Raw genomic sequence first — 22,965 nt, 5'->3', positions numbered from 1 at the left:
ACGTACTTCCTGGTACCAAAGGTAGACGAGACAATGAGACCCATTCTGGACCTAAGGTTCCTGAACAAATTCATAAGAAGGCAAAAATTCAAAATGACCTCACTGCAAGAGGTGCTCCCGCAATTGCAAATCGGGGACTTCATGGTCACGATAGACCTCAAGGACGCCTACCTGCACATCCCAATGAACGGAAAGCACAAGCATATGCTCAGGTTCACCATCGGAGAAAGCCACTACCAGTTCACGACACTAGCCTTCGGGCTAAAATCAGCACCAAGGGTCTTCACAAAGTGCCTCGCAGCAGTCGCAGCGCACCTACGAAGGCAGGGAATACACGTATACCCCTACCTGGACGACTGGCTGGTGAAAGCAAACTCATACCAGAAATGCAAGCAGCACACACATACAGTGACGAGCACGCTCATAAGCCTGGGGTTCTCCATCCATTGGAAGAAATCATCAATGGAGCCGGAACAGGTGAAAATCTTCCTGGGAGCACAGATCAACACCTTACAGGGCAAGGTGTTCCCCAGCGAGAAGAGGGCGAGGGCGCTGGTGAAGAAAACTCTCCTCTACCGGAAGGGACAAGCTCTGACAGTGAGGACTGCGAGCAAGATCATGGGGATGATGGCATCATGCATCCACCTGGTACCAAATGTACGTCTCCACATGAGACCCATTCAAGAATGGCTACAGGAACAATGGTCACAAGCTACAGGCAGTTGGGAGGATCTAGTGGTTGTAACGCACGCAGTGCAGAAGGAGATGACATGGTGGACCATGGAGAACATAACAAGGGGAAAGCCTCTAACGCCCCCAACGCCAACAGTGACCATCACCACAGACGCATCCCTGAAGGAATGGGGCGCTCACATGGAGGAGCTCAAGGTGAGGGGACTGTGGACGCCAGCAGATGCGACAAAGCACATCAACTACCTAGAATTGAAGACAATCTTCCTTGCACTGAAAGCCTTCCAAACAAGACTGTACAAGCACAAGGTGTTGCTTCAAACAGACAACACCACCGCAATGTTCTACATCAACAAGCAGGGGGGCACACAGTCAGCCCCACTTTCAACACTGGCGCAGGTGATATGGAGATTGGCCATCCCTCTCAGGATAGACCTGCTAGCCATACACCTACCAGGGAAGGACAACATACAAGCAGATTGGCTCAGCAGACAGACATCGGCATCCCACGAGTGGGAGCTCAATGCTCAAGAGTCAAGGTGGCTGTTCGACAGATGGGGAACACCATCGGTGGACCTCTTTGCCACACGCCGGAATGCAAAATGCCAAAACTTCGCATCCAGACAACCCGAGGAGGGGTCACTGGGGAATGCCCTATGGATAGATTGGTCCGGGACATTTGCTTACGCCTTTCCCCCGTTACCACTGATGCACAGAGTGCTGAGCAAGTGCAGAGCGAGCAACATGACCCTGATACTGGTGGCGCCACAATGGGCCAGGCAGACATGGTACTCTCAGATCATGGAGATGACACAGTGTGCACCCCACAGATTCGGCAAGAGGAAAGACCTACTCTCCATGCAGAACGGGGAGGTACTACATCCAGAGCCAGAGAGCATGAGCCTAGTAGAATGGCTCCTGAGGACATAGAGTTCGCACATTTGAGATTACCAGAAAGCACCCTGAGGGTCCTTCGGGAGGCACGGAGGCCCAGCACTCGGAAGTGCTACGTCGCGAAATGGCAAAGATTCACAATATGGTGCAGAAAAGAAAGACTTCACAATAAAATGAAGGACTCCACAGTGCTAAAGTACCTGACACACTTGCTGGAGAGGAACCTCAGCTCATCCTCGTTAAGGGTTCACTTGGCAGCGATAGTCGCCTACACAAGGGGAGAAACGTGCAGGAGTTTCTTCACATCATAGGTGGTGAAGAGATTCCTAGAAGGAGCGAAAAGGATTGCACCACCCAAGCGGGTGCCGCCACCTGCATGGAACTTGAACATAGTCCTAACGGAACTCATGAAAGAGCCCTTTGAACCACTTCACAACAAGGTCTCCCTAAAGATGCTAACTATGAAAACAGCTTTCCTGGTTGCAATAACGTCCTTACGCAGAGTAAGCGAACTTCAGGCGCTGACGCTACAAGAACCCTACATACAAATACACAATGATAGGGTTGTGATGAGGACTGACCCACACTTCATGCCGAAGGTGGTATCCAAATTCCACATGAACCAGTCTATACAGATACCGAGTTTTTTCCAAAAACCAACAACTAGCGCTGAGCGAGCTTTGCACACCCTGGACGCCAGAAGGGCAGTCATGCACTACATTGAGAGGACGAAGGGACACAGGAAAACAAAACAGTTCTTCGTGTCATTCGCCAACAGTTTCATGGGAAAGGCAGTAACCAAAAAGACTATTGCACGATGGATCGCACAGACAATTCAACTCTGCCACAAACGTGCAGGACAAGAACTAGCAGAGGGGACACGTGCCCACTCCACTAGGAAAAAGGGTGCTACAATAGCTTTCCTGGCTAACACACCCATACAGAACATATGCCTGGCGGCAACATGGGCTTCGGTGCACACGTTCACGAAGCACTACTGTGTGGATATACAGATGAACAAGGAAGCACAAGTCGGACAAAAGGTGCTCCAGCACATATTCAATAACCAACGCTCATCTTCCACCCAGCCGCCACAGAGATGAGAAACCGCTACAAAATCTATGCACAGCATAGTGAATCCAGAAAGATTCACGCTGCAAAACGAATAGTTTTCTTACCTGTCGGTGTAGTTTTGCAGCTTAAAGATCTTTCTGGATTCACTAGCGAACCCACCCACCTCCGCCAGAAAGATGAGGCTGGAGAGAGAAGAGGTGGTTGAAAAAAAAAAAGACTTTTGAAGTACAAGCGGTAAAATATCACCTAAATAGAACATTGCCATTACTTCGGAAACGAAAGAAACACGGAAAAAAAGAACCCGAAGATGGCGCCCAAGAGTGGGAGCTTCCGCAGGAAGCATGCCGACGTCACCGGAAATGCACCCAAGGAGGTGTGACGCCGACGCCCACCTGGGCTACGAAAAAAAAAAAAAAAAAGGAAAGACTACGAATCCGGACCCAACCACAAGACCGCGGAATAATGCACAGCATAGTGAATCCAGAAAGATCTTCAAGCTGCAAAACTACACCGACAGGTAAGAAAACTATTTGTTGTCATCCAAAAACTACAGACCCGTATCCCTTATTAACGTGGACTGCAAAATATACGCAAAAATCCTTGCAACCAGACTAAATTCTGTCCTACCCAACCTAATAAGCAACTCCCAGGTGGGTTTCCTACGTACTCTGAAGCCAAACGACAACACCAGACTTCTCTGCCACTTACTGGAGCATACGGCCATAAATGCAGAGCCAGCAGTAGCTATTACCCTTGATGCTTAGAAGGCCTTTGATAGAGTTTCCTGGTCCTTCCTGGAGCGATGCATGCAATCCTTCAATTTAGGGGAAGAGTATATACGGATGGTGATGGCCCTGTATGGGGATCCAAAAGCCTGTATTGTCATTAACGGGTCACTCTCAGAACCATTTACACTACAACAAGGTACAAGACAAGGCTGCCCACTGTCCCTCTCGCTATTTTTGCTGGCACTGGAACCCCTGATCTGTGACATCAAGATAAACACGAAAATAAAAGGGGTAGATATAAATGGCGTTGAAATAAAACTCGCCGCATATGCGGATGACATACTAATCGTAACGGAGAAACCAAAGACCTCAAGTGAGTCCTTGATAGACTCCATAGGAGAATACTCTGGGCACACAGAATACAAGCTCAACAGAGATAAATCAGAATGCAAATCGCTAAACATCCACTGCACTAGGGATACTCTAGGAGGGTCAGGTCTAGTCTGGCAAACAGGATTTATCAAATATCTAGGTATACACTTTGAGGGTGACCTAATGAGCACACTAGGCCACAACGAGAAACTATTGCTAGAAAAGATAAAGAAACTCCTGGAAGCCTGGTCCCCAAAATTCATAACCTGGTGGGGCAGAATTTAGACTATCAAAATGATGATCACCCTAATGAGTAACTACCTGATAAGCATGATCCCACTCCTAGTCACAGATGACTTTCACCGTAAGGTAGACATCTTGATCTCTAAATTCTTTTGACGAGGGAAGAAAGCACGAATAAGCATAAAAAACTAAGATTAGAGAAAAACCTAGGAGGGGTAAGCCTAGCAGACTTCAGAATATTCCAAATCTCTTTTCTGGCAAAGCAGGGGTCTTACTGGATATCACCCCCTAACGGATAAACACCGGCTTGGCTACAAGTAGAGAGGGCCATCCTGAACAATCTAAACCCCATGGCACTGTTAACAGCAAACAGGCATAATCACGCCCCTAGGTCCATTTTTAAAATCACAAAAATCGCCATACTAAAGATAGATACGAAAATGGAGTGCAGCATCAAGAGCTCCAAGTTGGAGTCACTCTGTGCTAATAGTAAGATCCTATCCAAGGGGAAATGCTTAGCCTTAGACACATGGATAGAGAAAGGTATTTACCACCCATACCTATTAGAAGATGAGGCATATCCCGCTTTGCATAAGTGAAGTCTAGGCATAATCTATCAGACATTGATCTCTACAACGTTTTGAACATTAAAACATCCCTGTCCAAAATCAAATTGTCCCCCCGCACAACCGTCAATCTCCCAGTACATGGCAAACATCGATAGACTAGGACATCTCTACAAACTCCTACGCCCGAAATCTACTAAACTTAATGATAAGACAATTAACTATTGGGAAAAACAAACCAAAAACACACTCCATTAACAAGAACTGGCAACACTATGGATCTCCGCCTCACGCAATAAAATCTCCCCGGTGCTCTCACAAACAAAATTCTGGCTACTTCAAAGGCTTTCTGGACCCCTGCACGCTTATTCTCACTAGGCCTCAGGGAAGATGCACTATGCTGGAATTGTAGCAATGAAAAGGGAGACCTAGCACACCTTATCCACCAATGCCCAATTCTCAAAACATTCTGGGAGAAAATATTTGGCTTTATAAATAGGGTACTGGGCTGTCAACTGAATTTTCCTCCCTTGCCACCGCATTCATGACCGCGGAACTAAGATCAGAGCACAACCTAGACCTACTAGATCTGCTGCTGACTGCGGCGGTGAAAATGGTCCTAGTCAACTGGAAGACCCAAGTAAGACTTCATACAAAGGCTGGTTCAACTGGATTACGCACCTTAGAGGTGCAGACATTGCACTACAGAGCTCACCCTGGAGACCAGCAACCAGAGGGATGTGGAAGTCCCTCGACACATACATAGACTTTTACGAACCCCCATGAAACCAATCCGTCCCGGCGACGCCCCCCGACCCCCCTCTTTATGTGCGGTAAAGTGTACGTAGCTGAGCGCAACTACTATGGCCCTACAGGTCTGTAGGTGAGCTGTCTTGTCTCCCAATCTCACCACAAGCAAGCCAGTGGTGTGGCGGCTTTGTCAAACGTTTCTAAGTCTCACAACACAGAGCCAGAGCCTTTCTTGTGTCCTCCCTTCACCCCTTTCTCTCCTTTCTTGTTATTTTTTTTCCTATCGCCCTTTTTCTTGTTCTCACTAAGTCCCGTCAGGTGGGGTTAGCTAAGCATATATTTCGAAGTACCTGTAAACACTGCTGTAGAAACTACGAATGGTTAACCTTGTAACAGAAATCCTAATGTCTTTGCTTATAAAATACTTTGAAATCAGAGTGCATTATCAGGAAAAGTATGATTAGAGTCCCATCAATCTGGAGAGATCTGTGTAGAGAGCCTACTTTCTTCAAAGTAGGGTCTCTGAGATCAGGATCCCGTGGGACTACAATAACTGTTCAACTGTGTGGTGCAAGAGACCGAGAGGGAAGCATTGTAGACCCTTCTCATAAAAACTGAGGATTCATATCCCAAAGGCGGCCAAGTTTTCTATCATAAACAATTTCGGTGCCTTCAGTAATGGACGTCTTTAGGGGAAGTGGCAGCCCAGAAGGTGAATATTAGAGGCACTTCGTGAGTGCTTCAGTATTTTCAACCTAATATCCAATATAAACATTGCCCTCATCTTGGAGCTCAAAGTCCTAATGCTCCTGCCTCCCCCCGCCGAATTTTGTGATGTCCTCTTGGCCTTATTTCTGATGCACCATTTCACCCAGAGCAGGAATAATATCTACTAGAGCCATTCTATCTTTCTGACCCATGACCAGATCATTACTTGGCTGGCGCCACCACCCCACTTTCAACTTAAGACACCATCTCCCTTCTGTGCAGGAAGTGGGGAAAACTCTGTGTTTACCAGCTTTTGTTTTGTCAAATGCCAAAGTTCATTTGTTTACTTTCGTCACAACAAAATGTGTACTCTTTATGGAGTTAACAAAGGGAGCAAAGTGATAAACTGCCAGAAATATTTTCATCAGAAAATGTTTGCCGCGCTTTACATTATGGGCCAATCTAATAAAGCTTTCCACTTTTGATTTCTCTTTTTACACTCTATGTGATTCCAATGGTCCTATTTTGATTGGACATTTTTCTAATTCTATTCAGTGTGTAGCCATCTTAAAATGTCCACGTATGTTGTCTTCCTGTGAGAAGGAGAAGCTTTACTTTTCATTCAACTACTACGAGGTAGACATTTTGGTTATAATGTGTTAAAAAAAAAAAATTATAAGCAATCTGAGATGATGTTGAAGACCCAAGGGACGTTTTCAAGCTTCTTTTCAAGATTGTTCATACTCCTGATCCTGGATTGTTCATACTCCTGATCCTTAAAGCCAAAAGCAGTATACATTTTTCTATATTTGCTACAGGATTAGTATTAGCGATGCAGTCGCAGTTGAAACGAGGAGCTGGCTCTCAGCTGCCTTCGTATTTTTCTCTATTACTAATGTGACTGGTTCCTATATTTTCCTTTGTGGCACATTACAACCTCCCTCCAGTTTTAGGCCTATGTTTGTTGACTGCTGTTTACCTCTGGCCTGGATTGCTGAAGATGGGGATAGGCACTTTTCGTAATGCCGTCGTCCACACTGCACATATGCCCGCTGCCCAAGTGGCTGTTGTGTTTTACCTTAGTGGTAAAGTCTGCTCAGATTTCCCTAATTTACTCCTGCTTGGCAGAGAGCACTGCACTTAAACTTGCTTTCTTTATGCAGCAGAAAACTCATAAGCAATCTAATTTCCTATCAAAAAAATAATTTGTACTGAGGATTGTTGCTTGATGTTACGTTGTTCAGGGTTACTGGCCCTTTATATTGATGCCTGATCTGCTTCAATGCCTGCTAACTAAATAGCCCTTGCCTTGTACTAACGCCAGATCTGCTTCATTGTCTGCCATAGACACTGCCTGTTCTCTCTATTGGCATTTGTCCACTCTCTCTTATGCCGCTTAATTGGCTAGTCTGCCTAACCCAAATTTGGCCTGCTCACTGGATTACGTATTGCTGGTTCAGATGCCAGATCTGCACAACAGCCTTCTAAAGATCTATCCTACGCAACCATTTGTATTTGATTGTCCATTTTGCTCACCCCATTCACCTTTTCAGTTTTTTGCCCCTCCTGTAAGCATTTCCTAAGTTCCCTTTTCTGCTTCTGTCTCCTCAGCTTCCAGTCCCAACTCTGAACTCCATTGATCATTTCCTGACCGAGAGTACACTTGACCTTTTGATAATTAGGGGTCTTTAAGTGCTCTCAGCTAGGTTTGGGTAAATACCAGTTAGGAGTCTAATAAATGGACCAGAGCATACTGGTAAGTTGTTCTTGTACTACCTGAACGTGAAGGTTCACCTACAATATTCACAGAAGACTAGCTGAAATTAGCATAAATTGATGGTGAACAATTTCAGACCCCACTCTCCTGATTAGTTTACTTTTACTTTGAGGGCGTATCAAGCCAGATTCAGATGTTTGCACAGTAACCATTGCTTTTTGATGGAAATTAGTTGCACCTTGAAATTATACTGAAATAACTTTCCGTTTGTATATTTTCTAAAAAGTGGTGGAATTCTCATTCGAAATTAGTAGGTTTTTGCGCTTACATGGATGTATGACGTTACAACGCAGGCTATTACAACGCCTGCCTTTACAACGCGGTTTTTTTACATCGCAGTCCATTACAACGCATAGCGCTTTGGGGTGCTGGATAGTGAATAGTTTAATTTACTATTCCAACTCCAGTCCCCGTGGACACTAGGGAAGGTTATTGGATAGTAAATTAACCTATTCCCTATCCTAGAGCGCCCCCCAGAGCAATGCGTTGTAATGGTTTGCGTTGTAAAAGTTGCGTTGTAATGGTAGTTCTGTAGTAGGGGATCTCTGTGTATAGTCATAATCTAGTGAATAGTCCCGCCCATGTGCGTGGACCCCGGCAATCAAAAATAATCTCTTAAGTTGTCAGAAAATTGCAGAACTGCAAAGACACTTAAGAGAAAATTTAAAGACAAATAATGCAGCCTATATCCACAGGCTACACTGTCCAGTACTTCAACTAGAAATTCCACCAAAAATCCACAAACAGCAAAGCCTGTCCAGATTTCCCTTGTTTTTACTGCAAAACCCCTCAGGAATGATAGAGAGGAAGGCCTGGACAGACAAGCCCCATAGGCTGCCATTATGTGGCTTAAATAGGATACTGTGCCTTTAAGAGAACCTTCCAGAACTTTCTCTCAGTATCCCAGAATGCATAGCAGGTCCAACTTACTTTCAGTTCTTTTTTCCGGCTCCTGCTTACAGGACCCTGTGCATTGAGCTCTCCCTTTTTCAAGGGTTTATTGGATGTTTTGGCACTTTTTGGATTTAAAAGTGTTCTGATTTGATTCTTGGTGTTTCCTGTTCACTTCTGTGTGTTTGTTCAGGCTTTTAGGGATCTAAAATGCCTGCCTTATTCGACAAGTGCCCAGCATGTGGAAGGAAGAAGGCCAAGACTGATCCACACGATGTCTGCATTATTTGCCTCCCTGTTGAACATGTCCCTGAAGATTGTGACATCTGCCAGGCCTTTTCTACAAGGACCCTGAGGGAAAGACAGAAGATTAGGCTCCAAGGCCTAGAGGAGAGGCGTCTGCAGGCTGCAGGTGGGTCTGGGCAGGCTGGGAAGGTTCCCTCTGCCCCTGCTTAGGCCTCTGGGGGGCTCCCCAGAGGCAGGAAGACCAGCAAAAGGTCCCGGTCTCCGTCGACGTCGATAGCATAGACGACGACGTCGAGAGGGATGACGACGGTGTGTTCCCCTTCTCCCCGGGGCTCCGGGTCGAGACAGCGTGGGAGATCGACGTCGAGAGGCCTGGCCAGGCCGCCGTTGAAGTCACCGCCGACGTCGTCGAAGTCGAGGCATCGCCGTCGACTAAGACACCGGCGCTCGCCGTCGAAGCGACGTCGCCGTCGACCAGTTCGACGTAGAGGGGACCCTCGGCGTCGAAGACCGGAAGGAAACGGTCATCGAGGAGAAAGAGTCGACGCTCGCCGTCGAGGTCTGACCGCTCGTCGTCGAGGGGGCGACGATCGGCGTCGAGGAAGAAACACTCGGCGTCGAGGAGAGACGGCGTTCGACGCCAGAGTCGAGAGATCGCCGTTCCACGCCTGAAAAACGACGCTCGACATCGAGCAGGAAGAGATCAGCGTCACCAGGGATCTCAACCTCCTCTAAGAGGCGCAAGAGGGATTCTGGCACCAGAAGTCACGCTGGATCTGGTGATGGACGTAGGAGGCGTCGCTCACGCTCTGGAGGGTCTGGATCACAGGCCCCTCCCTCGAAAAAGTCATCGGGCACGAGGTACTCGGTGGTATATATGCCGCCAAGGCCTTTGACCCCCCCTCCTCTACGGAAGGAGGCTCCACCGGCTAAGCCGCCGCTCCCCTCCCTGCCTCCGCCGTCTCCTGAGGGGCGGCCTCTGCTGCCAGTCCCTCCTCATAGGCCACCGAGGTCGATGTCCCTGCCTCTGCTTCTGACACCTCTTAAGGGTACGCCTACCCCGAAGCCCCGGGACAAGCCACGGATGACGCCTCCACGGAAACCGGTGGAGCGCCCATGTGCTGGGAGGTCGCGCTCCAGGAGAAGGGAACGTTCGCGTCATAGGTCTTCAACTCGATCTAGACGGCGCCACAGGAGACACAGGTCTCGTTCACGGACCATGTCGTCTGGGACCAGGGACTACTCCCCGACCTTGTCAGATTCGCCGGACACAAGGGTTTCACCGGTCGACGATGTGGTGTCCTTCCAGGACGTGCTGTTACGGGGTGCAGCGAAATTGGGCATTACTTTGACGGTGCCCACTCCGAAGACTTCGGTCATCTTCGAGACGCTCCATCAGAAGCATCTGTCTCGGCCGTTACTGCCACTGGTGCCGGGCCTGGAAGAACCGGCCCTGGACCTTTTCCTCACTCCAGCGGCGACTAAGGCGGTGCCTTCCAGACTGCAGAAGAAGTACCGGGCTCCAGACTCGGACCCGGCCTTTCTAAGGCTGGAGCCCCCTCCAGACTCTGTGATTGTGACGGCGGCGCGCAAACAACATGCCACCACGCCTTCCTCCACAGTTCCGCCAGACAAGGAATCTAGGTGGTTGGATTCCTCTGGGAGACGAGTTTGTGGAACCTCGGCGACCTCAATGAAGGCAGCTAGTGCCACGGCCTTGTTGGGTCGGTATGACAGAGCCCTCTGGGAATCTCTTCAACAATTTGTGGAGCTCCTTCCGCGGGACAAGCGGGAAGACTTCCAGGAGGTGCTTAACGAAGGGATGTTGGTGGCGAATCAAGTCATCAGCGCTGCAGCCGACTCCTCTCTTCTGGCGGCGCATGGTTTCTGCCACAGAATAAACCAGCGACGACATGCCTGGCTCCGCCTTACGTCTCTGAAACCGGACGCTCAGCAGAGGGTTGCCAATCTACCATTCTTTGGCGAAACCCTGTTCGGGAAGCACGCTGACGACAAAATGGCCCGCATGAAGGCGGAAGCTGAAACGCTCACAACGGTGGGTTTGGAGAAGCCCAAGGAGACCAAGAAGACGTACCGTCCATTCCAACGCCGGTTCGGTGGTCAAGGCAGAGGGCGTGGCCAGTCTTCTGGACAACAGCAGCAACAACAGCAGCAGTTCAGAAGACCATTCCAGAAGCGCCAGAGGGGCAGAGGCGGCCATCAGTCGGCACCAGCGACTAAGGGCCAGGCCGGGTCTAGGCCCTGAGAACTTACTTCCCCGAGAACTGTTACCCGCTCCGGTGGGGGGAAGCATTCAATCTTTTCTGGCAGAGTGGAGAAAAATTACTCCGGACAAGTAGGTGCTGAATATTGTTTGCAATGGATACAGTCTTCGGTTCACCAGCCCTCCTCCATCGATCCCTCCGGTCGGCTCGCAGTATCAGCTGCGCGAGCTCCAGGCGGAGGCCGATATCCTGTTCAGGAAAAGGGCGATCAAAGTCGTACCTCTGTCTCAAAGGGGAAGAGGTCTGTACTCCCGGTTCTTTCTGGTTCGAAAAAAGGACAAGAACGAGTTCAGGCCCGTTCTGGATTTGCGACAAGCAAACAAGTGGATTCGCAGAGAAAAGTTTTGCATGCTGTCGTTGCATCAGATTTATCCTCAGCTGCAACGGGGACTGGCTGTGTGCCATCGACCTCCAGGATGCTTACTTCCTTGTGCCCATTGCACACAAACACAGGAAGTTCCTGCGGTTCCAAGTCGGCGCCAATCACTATCAATACACAGTACTGCCATTCGGACTGAAGTCTGCGCCGAGAACATTCTCAAAGTGCATGGCGGTGGTAGCGGCACACATGAGGAAGACCAAGGTGTTTGTCTACCCTTACCTGGACGACTGGTTGATCAAGGCCTCCTCCTTCGCGGACTTCAGAAGACGTGCGTTCTCTTGAACAAGCTGGGGTTGCACATCAACATCCAAGTCGGTTCAGACTCCAGTCCAGTGCATTCAGTACTTGGGAGCCTCCATCGATACGCTGTCAGCAAGCGTGTCTCCTTCGGAGGAGCGACGATTATCACTGCTTCGGAAGGCTCGGGCTCACATGACCGCTCCCTCCACGACAGTGAGGACGGTGTCTTCTCTACTAGGATCGAGGATCTTCCTGACGCCACATGCACGGCTGCACATGAGACCGTTGCAGGAGTGCTTGGAGGATCAGTGGGACCAGAGGAGAGGTTCTTGGGATGACAAGATACGTCTATCTCTGCATGCTCTTCAGTCTCTGAAGTGGTGGTGTTCCGCGGAGAATCTCCTCAGAGGGGTTCCCTTCCACAAGGACATTCCCACTCAGGTTATCGTGACGGATGCTTCTCTCCAGGGCTGGGGAGCGCATTCCGGAGACCTACAGATTCAAGGGACGTGGTCCCCGGAGGAGTCCACGTACCACATCAATTTCCTGGAACTCAGAGCTGTTCACTTGGCACTGAAGGCTTTTCACCCGTCCTTCCAGACCGACTCTCTCCTTGTGCAAACGGACAATACGACCACAATGTATTACCTCAACAAGCAGGGAGGATCGAGGTCACGCACCCTGTCGCAGGAGGCGCAGTCGATCTGGCGCTGGCTTCTGGCTCGAGGACTGACGATAACGGCTACCCATCTGCCAGGTGTGCAGAATGTTCAGGCAGACACGCTGAGCAGACTGATTCAGGAAAACCACGAATGGGTCATAAACGACGAAGTACTAGGAGAAGTCTTCGCAAGGTGGGGGACTCCAGACGTAGATCTGTTCGCCACCGCCGAAAACAGCAAATGCCGAGGCTTTGCCTCCAGGTACTACCAGCCGGGGATGCTGGGGAACGCGTTATGGATCGACTGGTCGAACAGCTTTCTGTACGCTTTTCCACCCATTCCCCTGATTCCGACGGTTCTCATCAAGCTGTCCCAGTCCAGGGCGTGGATGATACTGATTGCCCCGGAATGGCCCAGACAGTGGTGGTTCACGGACCTGCTTCACCGGTCTCTCCTTCCTCACATTCGGCTGCCGTGCAGGCCGGACCTTCTCACGAAGTTCGGGGGGCTGATGTTGCATCCCAACCTCTCGTCTTTGAGTTTGGCAGCATGGCTCCTGAGTTAGTGCAATATGGTCATCTGAATCTCCCTGCAGATTGTATGGACATACTGAAGGAGTCTAAGAGACCTTCCACTAGGACTTCCTATGCTTATAAGTGCAAGAGGTTTTGTATCTGGTGCAAGTCTAAGAACTATGATCCGACGACTTGTGATGAAGATGTCATCCTTCCTTATCTTCTACAGTCGCGCAGTCTGGCCTTAATGTCCATTCTATTAAGGTTCATCTTGCTGCTTTGACTGCCTACAGGAAATGCCCTTTGCAGACTTCCTTCTTCCAGATCCCTGTGATCAAAGATTTTTTGGAAGGCTTAAAGAAAGTGTTCCCTCCTGTCAGGCTTCCTTCGCCTTCATGGGAATTGAATGTGGTGCTGTCCAGGTTGATGAAGGAGCCTTTTGAACCTATTCATAAGGCTTCGTTGCAGCACCTGTCCTGGAAGGCGGCGTTCCTCGTGGCCATTACATCGGCCCGCAGGGTGAGTGAAATTCAGGCGTTGTGTTGCCAAGAACCTTATACTGTATTTCATGCTGCTAAGGTTGTTATGCGTACTCACCCTAAATTTCTTCCCAAGGTTATTTCTGATTTTCATGTCAACCAGACCATAACTTTGCCTACGTTTTTTCAGAATCCTTCATCTCCAGCGGAAAGGTCGTTACATTCCCTGGATGTTAGGAGGGTATTGAAATTTTATCTGGATAAGACCAAAGATATTCGTAGGTCTGACCAATTGTTTATCAATTATGGATCTGTCAGGACGGGTCTTGCGACCTCTAAGCAGTCGATCTCTAGGTGGATTGTGTCCTGCATACAGTTATGTTACCATAAAGCTAATAAGACCTTAGGAGGTAAGCCTAAGGCTCATTCCACCAGGGGCAAAGCTGCCACGACAGCTTTGCTCCGTAATGTTCCGATTGCAGAAATCTGCAAGGCGGCCACTTGGAAGTCGGTTCATACCTTTGCTAAGCATTGCTGCCTGGACGCTGATGCCAGGGCAGACGCTCAGGTTGGGCAGGCTTCGCTGCGAAATCTGTTCGCACAATAGTGGCGTTAATTCTCTTTTCTCCACCGCCGCTTTGGTGTGGGGATGGGCTTGCCATTCTATTCACTAGATTATGACTATTTACAGAGATCCCCTACTACAGAAGGAGTAGTTTCTGTCCTGTAACTCCAGTTCTGTAGTAGGGGTATCTCTGTTATAGTCATAAGCGCCCTCCCGCCTCCCCGGTGGAGAGAAATGTTCCTTAAGGAATGCTACAGGTCTGGCGTGTTACGCCTTCAAAAAGAACTGAAAGTAAGTTGGACCTGCTATGCATTCTGGGATACTGAGAGAGAGTTCTGGAAGGTTCTCTTAAAGGCACAGTATCCTATTTAAGCCACATAATGGCAGCCTATGGGGCTTGTCTGTCCAGGCCTTCCTCTCTATCATTCCTGAGGGGTTTTGCAGTAAAAACAAGGGAAATCTGGACAGGCTTTGCTGTTTGTGGATTTTTGGTGGAATTTCTAGTTGAAATACTGGACAGTGTAGCCTGTGGATATAGGCTGCATTATTTGTCTTTAAATGTTCTCTTAAGTGTCTTTGCAGTTCTTCAATTTTCTGACAATTTAAGAGATTATTTTTGATTGCCGGGGTCCACGCACATGGGCGGGACTATTCACTAGATTATGACTATACACAGAGATCCCCCTACTACAGAACTGGAGTTACAGGACAGAAACTACTCCTTCGTTGTAAAAGTTTCGTTGTAAAGGCTGTTTACCGCTTAAATAGATGAAGTGGGACAAATATTGTGGTAACTGTAGAACTGAGTATTAGAAAAAAACAGCAGGGCAGAGAAAAAGGGCAAAATGTTTGCGCTGCCTAATCGGAAGGTTGGTGGTAGGTATGGGGAAAAATCTCCCTCTGTCGGGTAAACATAGGAAAATAATTTGCCCCACTCAACTTGTAAATTACAACCGTACTTTTCCAAACACTTTGTTGTTCGTGGTAAACGCAGAAATGGCTCCTCACACATCCATTTAACTACAGGAATATATTATGGTTCTGCATGTCCTTCCTGATCTGTCTTGCATTGATCTGCTTCACTTTATGCTTAAATGCAGCTACTGGTTTCCTGCGATTCAATCAGAGCACTTTTCTCATATTATACACAACATTCAACACATTGGTCACATAAATCTGCTAAAGCCCCTGGACCAGATAAAATACCCTGGCATTTATATAAATCTGAACCTTTGATATGGTCCACCTACCTTAATATGTTATTGCAGCTGGGGAGAAGGTACCTGACTCGTGTCTTGAGGCTGACATTATATCTATGCATATAGCTATACATAAAAAAGGTGATTTGGAGGAGCCATCTAATTATAGGCCTATCGGCCACATTGATAATGCCCAAAAGATTTTTTCGAAACAAATCCTGATGAGACTTTTGAACCGGGCTGATGCACAAGATATTTTATCTCCCCTCCAGGCAGGTTTTAGACATTTTAAAAAGACATTCAATCAAGTGTAGTGACCCATTTTGGAGAATGCCGTACAGTTATGGCATTACAGCAGCCCCTCCACCTCGTTCCCGAAACCCCTCATCTCCCTCCCCCTCTACTCTAATTCGCTATCACTATCCAACTGCGGTGGTTCGCAAATGAACCCTCTATACTCATTCCATGCTCCCAGATCTTGGCCCACTTCCGCGGGCATTTCCGAATCAAATACACCGCTTTTTCCGCTACCATCGCAGAATCCAGATCAGCACACCCGTCCCTGAGTGCCGGCAGTAAAGGGAACCCCCAAACTTTGGCTACATTCCGTTTAGCATACATAATACCTAGCGTGGCCCAGTCTTGCATGGTGTGACTAAGGTCGTTAGGCTCCCAAATGTTCAGCAAGCAGCAGCGCGGTTCCGGAACCAGTGAGACCGTAGCTACTTGTGATATGGTCCGCATAATCTTGGCCCAGAAACGGGCAACTAAGGGGCAGTCCCAAATGGTATGAAAGAAGGTTCCCTCCTCCCCGCAGCCCCGCAAACAATACTGATGTGTAATTCTCCTCATCTTGTGAAGAGTGACCCTAGTGTAATAAACTCGATGTAAAATTTTCAGCTGTATCAATCGGAGCCTAGATGGCACAGACCTCCCGTGGAGAGGAAAATGCGGCCTGCCAATCTGACTCATCCATATCACCTACCTCCGCCGTCCAGGCTGTCTTTAGCTCCAGAGTGGGGACCGCCAGATTATTGACAAGCTTACGATAATTCAACGAGGTCGCCTTTTTGGGCATATGCTCCGTAAGCAGTCTGTCTTCTAGTGGGGTGGATTCAGGCAGCTCTTCACCAGAGGGAATCATGGACCCGAGGGCATGGCTAACCTGCAAATCCTGGGATCGCTCCATAGGCGCTAAATCGTATTGATCCACTAGTTGGTTAAATGGGAGGACGGCACCCCGCCTCCAGAGGTCTCCAACTGTTGAGATACCAATCCAGTCCCAGGCCTCAAATCCCCTACTGTTGCTGAGCCGTCCGAGTCGACGCGATGACCAGAGTGGCGTCATCTGCGTGATCTTATCTTTACATTTAAGGTGAGCCGAGGCCAAGTACCACAACTTCACCGTATGGCCGTCGCACTTTTTATGTCGTAGAGCGCTGCCAGCACCCCTCCGCCACCTAGGTCGTACCTGTCCGCTTTATACGCCGGTTCAGTCTGTGGAGCAGGAAGCGAATGGTTTATGGTCTTAACTGGGCCGCCCAATAATCTAATTGAATATCAGGAAGTGCTATGCCTCCATCGAACCAGCCCCTGACTAACTTGTGTCGGGAAATGCGCGCAGGTTTGTCCCCCCAGAGGAGACCCGAGACCAGTGCGTTTATAGACGTGAAGTATTTTAGAGGCACAAGATACGGAGTGTTCTCCAGGATATACAATAGCCGCGGTAAAGTCATAATTTTGAATAATGCCGCTTTCCCCAAAAGGGTCAGTGGTAGGGTGTGCCAATGCTTCACATCCGTACGGAATCGGTCAAGCGGGGGCGTCAAATTATGGCAAAAAAAGGCCTCCTGGCTAGGAGTCACCCAGACCCCCCAGATATTTAAAGGGCCCATCAGTGATCACCAATTGGCAATCAGCTGGAAGCAGCGGTGGGGGTCCCTTAAGAATAAATAAAACCGATTTGGACCAGTTGATAGTGTATCCCGAAGCCCTACCAAAAATCTCACAGATGTTAAGGAGTACTATAATTGACCGCCTGGGCAGGGTCAAATAGGGAAGAATATCGTCAGCATACAGAGAGATGCGATCTTCCCACGTCTCTGACCAGCTAAGTCCTTTGATCATGAGGTCCCACCTTATCCATGCCGCCAGAGGCTCCAGGATCAGTGCGAAGAGCAGGGACGACAAAGGGCACCTCTGACGTGTGCCACGACCAAGCTGAAAGTCCCTAGAGATAAGGCCATTAGCCACTACATGTGCAAGAGGCTTTGTATACAGTAACTTCAGCCAAGCCCAAAACTGGGGGCCGAAGCCCAAATGTCGAAGAACCGCGAAGAGATAGGGCCATTCGACCATGTCGAAAGCCATTCGGGCATCCAATGAAAGAATCACCGCCGGTTCTGAAAGATTAGGTATCTGTGCCATTACCGCGTGGACCTGTCTCAAATTGAGCGCAGTATTTCTGTTTGGCATAAACCCGGATTGGTCGGGGTGGATGAGCGTCTCCAAGTGCGGGGTCCGGCGATTAGCTATCATTTTTGCCAATATTTTCGCTTCCGCGTTTAACAATGAAATCGGGCGATAAGACGTGCACTCGTCTGGAGGTTTGCCGGGTTTTGGTATAGCGATGATTATGGCTGTCCGCTGGTCCCGCGGTAATTCCCCCTTATACAGGCTATCTATAAACATCTTCAAAAGATGCGGAGCCGCATGGTCGGAGACGCGCTTGTAGAGTTCTATAGGGACTCCATTCGGTCCTAGGGCCTTACCCGATTGCAAGGAGTGTATCGCAGTCGGGACCTCAACCTTCGGAAAGTCAGATTCCAAGAGTGAGGCTTCAGTGTCTGATAGTGAAGGCCTTCGTATATCTTTGATATAAGTCTGCGCCTCTTCTGTTGACATGTGGGCGGTGGGGGTATAGACTGTCTCATAATAGTCGGCTAAGGTATCTACGATGTCCGCGGAAGCTTTCACTACACCGCCGTCTGGGGTGCGGAGTTTTGCTATCGTCCTTTGGGCCTGTTCCTTTCTTTCCAGCCAGGCCAGGAGTTTCCCCGCCTTATCCCCAACTTCATAGACAGTGTGCTGCGAGCGCATGAGCCGATGTCGAACATGGGTCCGCTGATATTCCGTGAATTCAGCCTGTTTGAGGCGCAACTGTTGCGTAATCTCCTCAGTAGGGTCTTCCTCATGTCAGGACTGCAGCACAGCCAAGTCACCCTCGATCACCCGGAGGTCAGCGTTCACAGCTTGCTTGTGACCCGTTATAGAAGCTATTGCTTGGCCCCTTAGCACCGTTTTATACGCCTCCCAGAGGACCCCGGGCGAGCGGACCGAATCCTTATTTTCTTGGAAATAATATTTCGTAACCGTGAACAACTCTTTTCTGATTTGCGGGATCTGTAAATAGCAGGGGGAGATCGGGAAAATACACCTCCGAGCTTTAAGATAAGAGGAATAGGTCATGGAGACCGGGGAATGATCGGAGATACCTGAGAGGAAGAAATAGTTGATGCGTGAGAGACTATTGTGTACCCCTGAATAAAAGGTGTACCCGCGTTCCCTGGGATGTTTAAACCTCCCATCCGTGAGGCCTAGTGCCTCTGTAAAACCAGCCAGCCGAGACTTACCCAACCCCGGCGTTCTGCAGGGATGGCGGTCCAGCCCATCGTCTACAATCGCATTGAAATCCCCCCTATTATGAGTTCACCCTCCGGCAATGTCAATAAAAATGCACTAAGGGCGGGAAATGCAACAGCATGAAGGGCTGGTGGTATGTACACTGTCACCACATTGAACTTCCTCCCTTCCCAAAAACAGGAGAGGGCTGCAAAATGCCCCTGTGTATCCTTCCACACCTGCTGTACAATCAAAGGGATAAAACAGTGGTCCTCGATATATATTCAAAAATCAATAAATGTGTCACTCATTCATATATTAAGGAGATTAATCCACAACAGAATACAGAGAATATAACTGTTTTCAAAGCCAGTATCACATATCAGTATGTCGTACCCAACATCTATCAATCCAAAAAACAATCCATTTTCTTGGTCAGTAAATGTATCTCAAATTTATTTTCAACATTCATAAAAAACAACAATAGGACGATGAAAAAGAAAAAACTACAAGTATGCAGTAAGAAAGAAAGGGGGTGCTCAAGTGAATTGAAGGAAAAAAAGAAGAGCTCAAGGAGCAGAGATGAATTTTATGTACAATTCTTCTAGTTATAAAAAAAAACAGAGGCCTACCCACACAATTTAATATACAATGATAATTTGAACAGAAGGAGGAGGGGACATCAGAGATAAGGTATAGGCCTCAATAACATGGGGGTAAAAAAAGTCGACGTTTCGACCCTAGCGCAATAAGGGGAAATTTAATGCCTCTGCTGCGGGTCTTCTTCAGGACTGGATGGGTAGGGGGTGTAGAAGGGACCTACAAGGTAAATTTAAAATACTTTAAAATAACTCAATTCACTGTTGCAATTAAGAAAATCTGTTACGAGTCAGGCAATGGTTAGGTACTTTACCAAAAATGATGATAAGTTGATCACGTCCCAACACTAAATGAATGAGGACAACCTAATTGGTACACAGGAAACAAAACGAAAAACTGGCTAAGTGCCCATTTTCTCATGGCACAGTAATACATACCCTGGCTATCACTCTAGACAGGTGAATAAACGCGCACTCACCCGTCAATGGTGTGCGCAAGGTTAATCCATTGATTGATCAAGGTGTGTGTTCCATAAGAAATTGAAAACAAATTCCAATATGACTCTATGCATGAGAAAGAAGGGAAACAAAGCGAAAAGCTGGCTAAGTGCCCATTTCCTCATGGCACAGTAATACATATCCTGTCTATCACTCTAGATAGGTGAATAAGGGCGCACTCGCCCGTCAATGGTGTCGACAAGGTTCATCCATTGATTGCTCAAGGTGTGTGTTCCAATAAAAATTGAAAACTAATTCCAATATTACTCTATACATGAGAAAGAAGGAGAAAAAAAATGGACTGAGTACACGCTACCTCAATGGAAAGAATCAGTGCAAGAAACCTAATTGCACATGCTCTAAGAAGGCAGCCAAGGGTAGCAGGTAAGTACAAAATATTACTGAAGTTCATTGACTTCACTTACCCCAGCTGTTATCCAAAGTAGGAACAAATTCAAAGAACGGGGAGGCGATATTATTGTTCGAGGCATGTGGGCTGCTAAATTCATATCTTAGCATTAGATCGCCGCCTAGTGTTGGGCTCGGATGATTGCACATTGTTGTCCTGGAAGAGTCTTCGAAGTATCCTGAGATAGGTGGCTCCTCCCCTGGACTACAGTGCGCATGGGCATCGGCTCCATCCCCAGATTGTTTTTTTCCGCCATTGGGTTCGGATGTGGTCTCGACGTCTTACTGTCGGAACCAAGTAAAACTAACTTTTAGCGGCCAAAAGGCCTCGATTTTCTTGCGTCGGTATTGTCTGCGCACGGTCTCGAGTCTTCCGTCTCTTGGAGCCGGAATAAGCGGAGTTTTCTTCGCTTTCTAAACTTTGAGGCCTTCTCATCGCGACACGACTGCAAGCCTTTACGGACATGGAGCGGAGCCCGTTTAAGTACTGCCCGCTCTGTGGGTCCAAGTACCCACACATCGATCTACACCCCGTGTGTAACAAGTGCCTTTCACCGGACCACGACGACGGCAAGTGCAAGGCCTGTGCACAGTTCCGCTCCAAGAAAACTCTCAAGCTTCGGCGCGCGGTGCGCTTGGAAGCTAGGCAAGCGGCCCCGGATCCGGAGAACATCTTCGGCGACCAGGAAGAAGAGGTCCAGGGTCACCATCTACAAATCTCCCCATCACAGACGGAGGTCGAGGCGGATCCGGGAGACGACGACGGAGTCGCGGGTCAAGTCCTCGAATACGTCGAAGAGGTAGGAGACGACGATGAGATTTATGGGGCCGCGGCGGATAGCTCAGCGGACGAGCTCTGCCCCGAAGGTTACGAGGATACCGACCGGGACACGGGATCGCCTGTCGGCCTTACCCAGGACCCGTTGCCGCAAGCCACAGCCCCGCCTTCGGGCCCGGCTACGGACTCACTTGCTGGGCACGCTGTTTCGAAACCGAAACTGAAACCATCGGGGTCGTCAACACCTAAAATGGCCGACCCGAAATCGAAACTGAAACCTAAGGACTCGAGTGTCCCTAAGATGGCTGCCGTGCCTGTGAAGAAGTCGGTGCCCGTCACCCCATCGGCTCCGTCGACCTCCGGTCCGCAGAAGCCGAGGAAGTCTGTCGATTCCGATGCTCCGAAATCGAAACCGACGCCCGAGGAAGGGGCCCCCAAGAAAGATGGTCGGCACGGATCAGCGGCTACGGCGCCGTCCAAGCCCGCCAAGGTCGGCTCCAAAGAGGCTACGCACAAGAAGTCTGCGCCCCGGCCTCAAGATTCGGAGGTGCCGAAGACGGTTTCCGCGCCCAAAACGCACAAGGCCCGCGAGGACGTCGGATCCGAGGGACCGCTCAAAGCATCCTTGTCGGCGACGAAACCCACTGGCAGTGTACCGTCCCCCATTGCGGAGTCACTGCAGAGAATCAGGGAGAAAGCCTTTGCTCCATCGGCTCCGATGCCATCACCGCAGCCGCAAAAGGACGCTCCGGCTAAGCCTTCTGGGAAACTCCTCTTTCTCTTGCCACCTAAGGAGGCGCCGAAAGCGTTTTCGACGAAATCGGCTCCGAAACAGGGTTCCTCGCTGCCTGACCCTCTTCCACGTCGTGTACTCGAATCGGAAGACGATTCAGAGCATTTCATCGATGCTGCCACCGGCAAGCTGACACTCTATAAACGGAAGATCACTTCTGAGCCGGTGGACCCCTACATCATCCCACTGAAAAAGAAGAGGGTGCCCCTTGACGCCTCAGGCCTCACGGAACCGATTCAGCCTCCTCCAAGACGGAGCCCTACTCCCTCCCCAGACCACTCTGTGGGTGAGGAATATGATGAGGATGAGCAGTACAATTTCCCTATCGATGAACCTGATGTACAACCAGATTCATACGACGACACTGGTGACCAGAACACCCAAGGTGTGGGCCAAGACCCGCAGACCTTTAATGCACGTGCATCCCCGACTGAGGACTCAGCAGGATTTCATGCACTAATTGAAAGGGCGGCGGCCAATCATGATGTGGACATGCATGCCGACCCGGTTGAGGAAGACTTCCTTTTCGACACCTTTGCCATATCTGAAAGGACAGTAAAGACACTTCCTATGCTGAAAGGTGTTCTCAAACATGCTGGGGACATTTTTAAGGAGCCTACGAGGGCGAGAGTGGTCAACCCTCGCATTGAAAAGAAGTACAGGCCTGCACCTGCGGACCCCGTCTACATCCGGGGACAATTGCCACTGGACTCTCTTGTGGTTGCCAATGCCAGGAAACGTGCCAACTCCCAGACAACGGGTGAAGCTCCTCCCCCGGATAAGGAGTCCAAAGTGCTTGAGGCAGGAGGCAAAAGAGTGGCTGCACAGGCGGCAAACTTTTGGCGCATCGCAAATACACAGGCGCTCCTGGCGCGTTATGATAGGGCGCACTACGACACCCTAGAACAGGTTATACAACACCTGCCCCCACAGTTCCAAGAAGGCACCAAAATGCTTATTGAGGAAGGAAAGCTAATATCAAACGCAGCCATCAAGTGTGCA

The 22,965-nt window shown here is 49.0% G+C and overlaps 1 protein-coding gene across 7 annotated transcripts in view; it reads left to right on the top strand.

The window, feature by feature from the left end:
• LOC144768620 (uncharacterized) overlaps positions 1–22,965 on the top strand; it is a 154,024-nt gene that overhangs the window by 102,511 nt on the left and 28,548 nt on the right. For 2 of the 7 annotated variants that reach the window (XM_078652430.1, XM_078652428.1), the window contains one exon: positions 7,637–7,781. The exons of the other annotated variants lie outside the window; for them this stretch is intronic. The gene's annotated coding sequence lies outside the window, so the exon portion shown is untranslated. The remainder of the gene's footprint in view (positions 1–7,636; positions 7,782–22,965) is intronic. 7 annotated transcript variants of the gene reach the window in all.

Source organism: Lissotriton helveticus, chromosome 7 (assembly GCF_964261635.1).
Source record: "Lissotriton helveticus chromosome 7, aLisHel1.1, whole genome shotgun sequence".
NCBI lineage: Eukaryota > Metazoa > Chordata > Amphibia > Caudata > Salamandridae > Lissotriton > Lissotriton helveticus.
The sequence above is the reverse complement of the archived record's forward strand: the minus strand, read 5'-3'. Positions and strand labels throughout refer to the sequence as shown.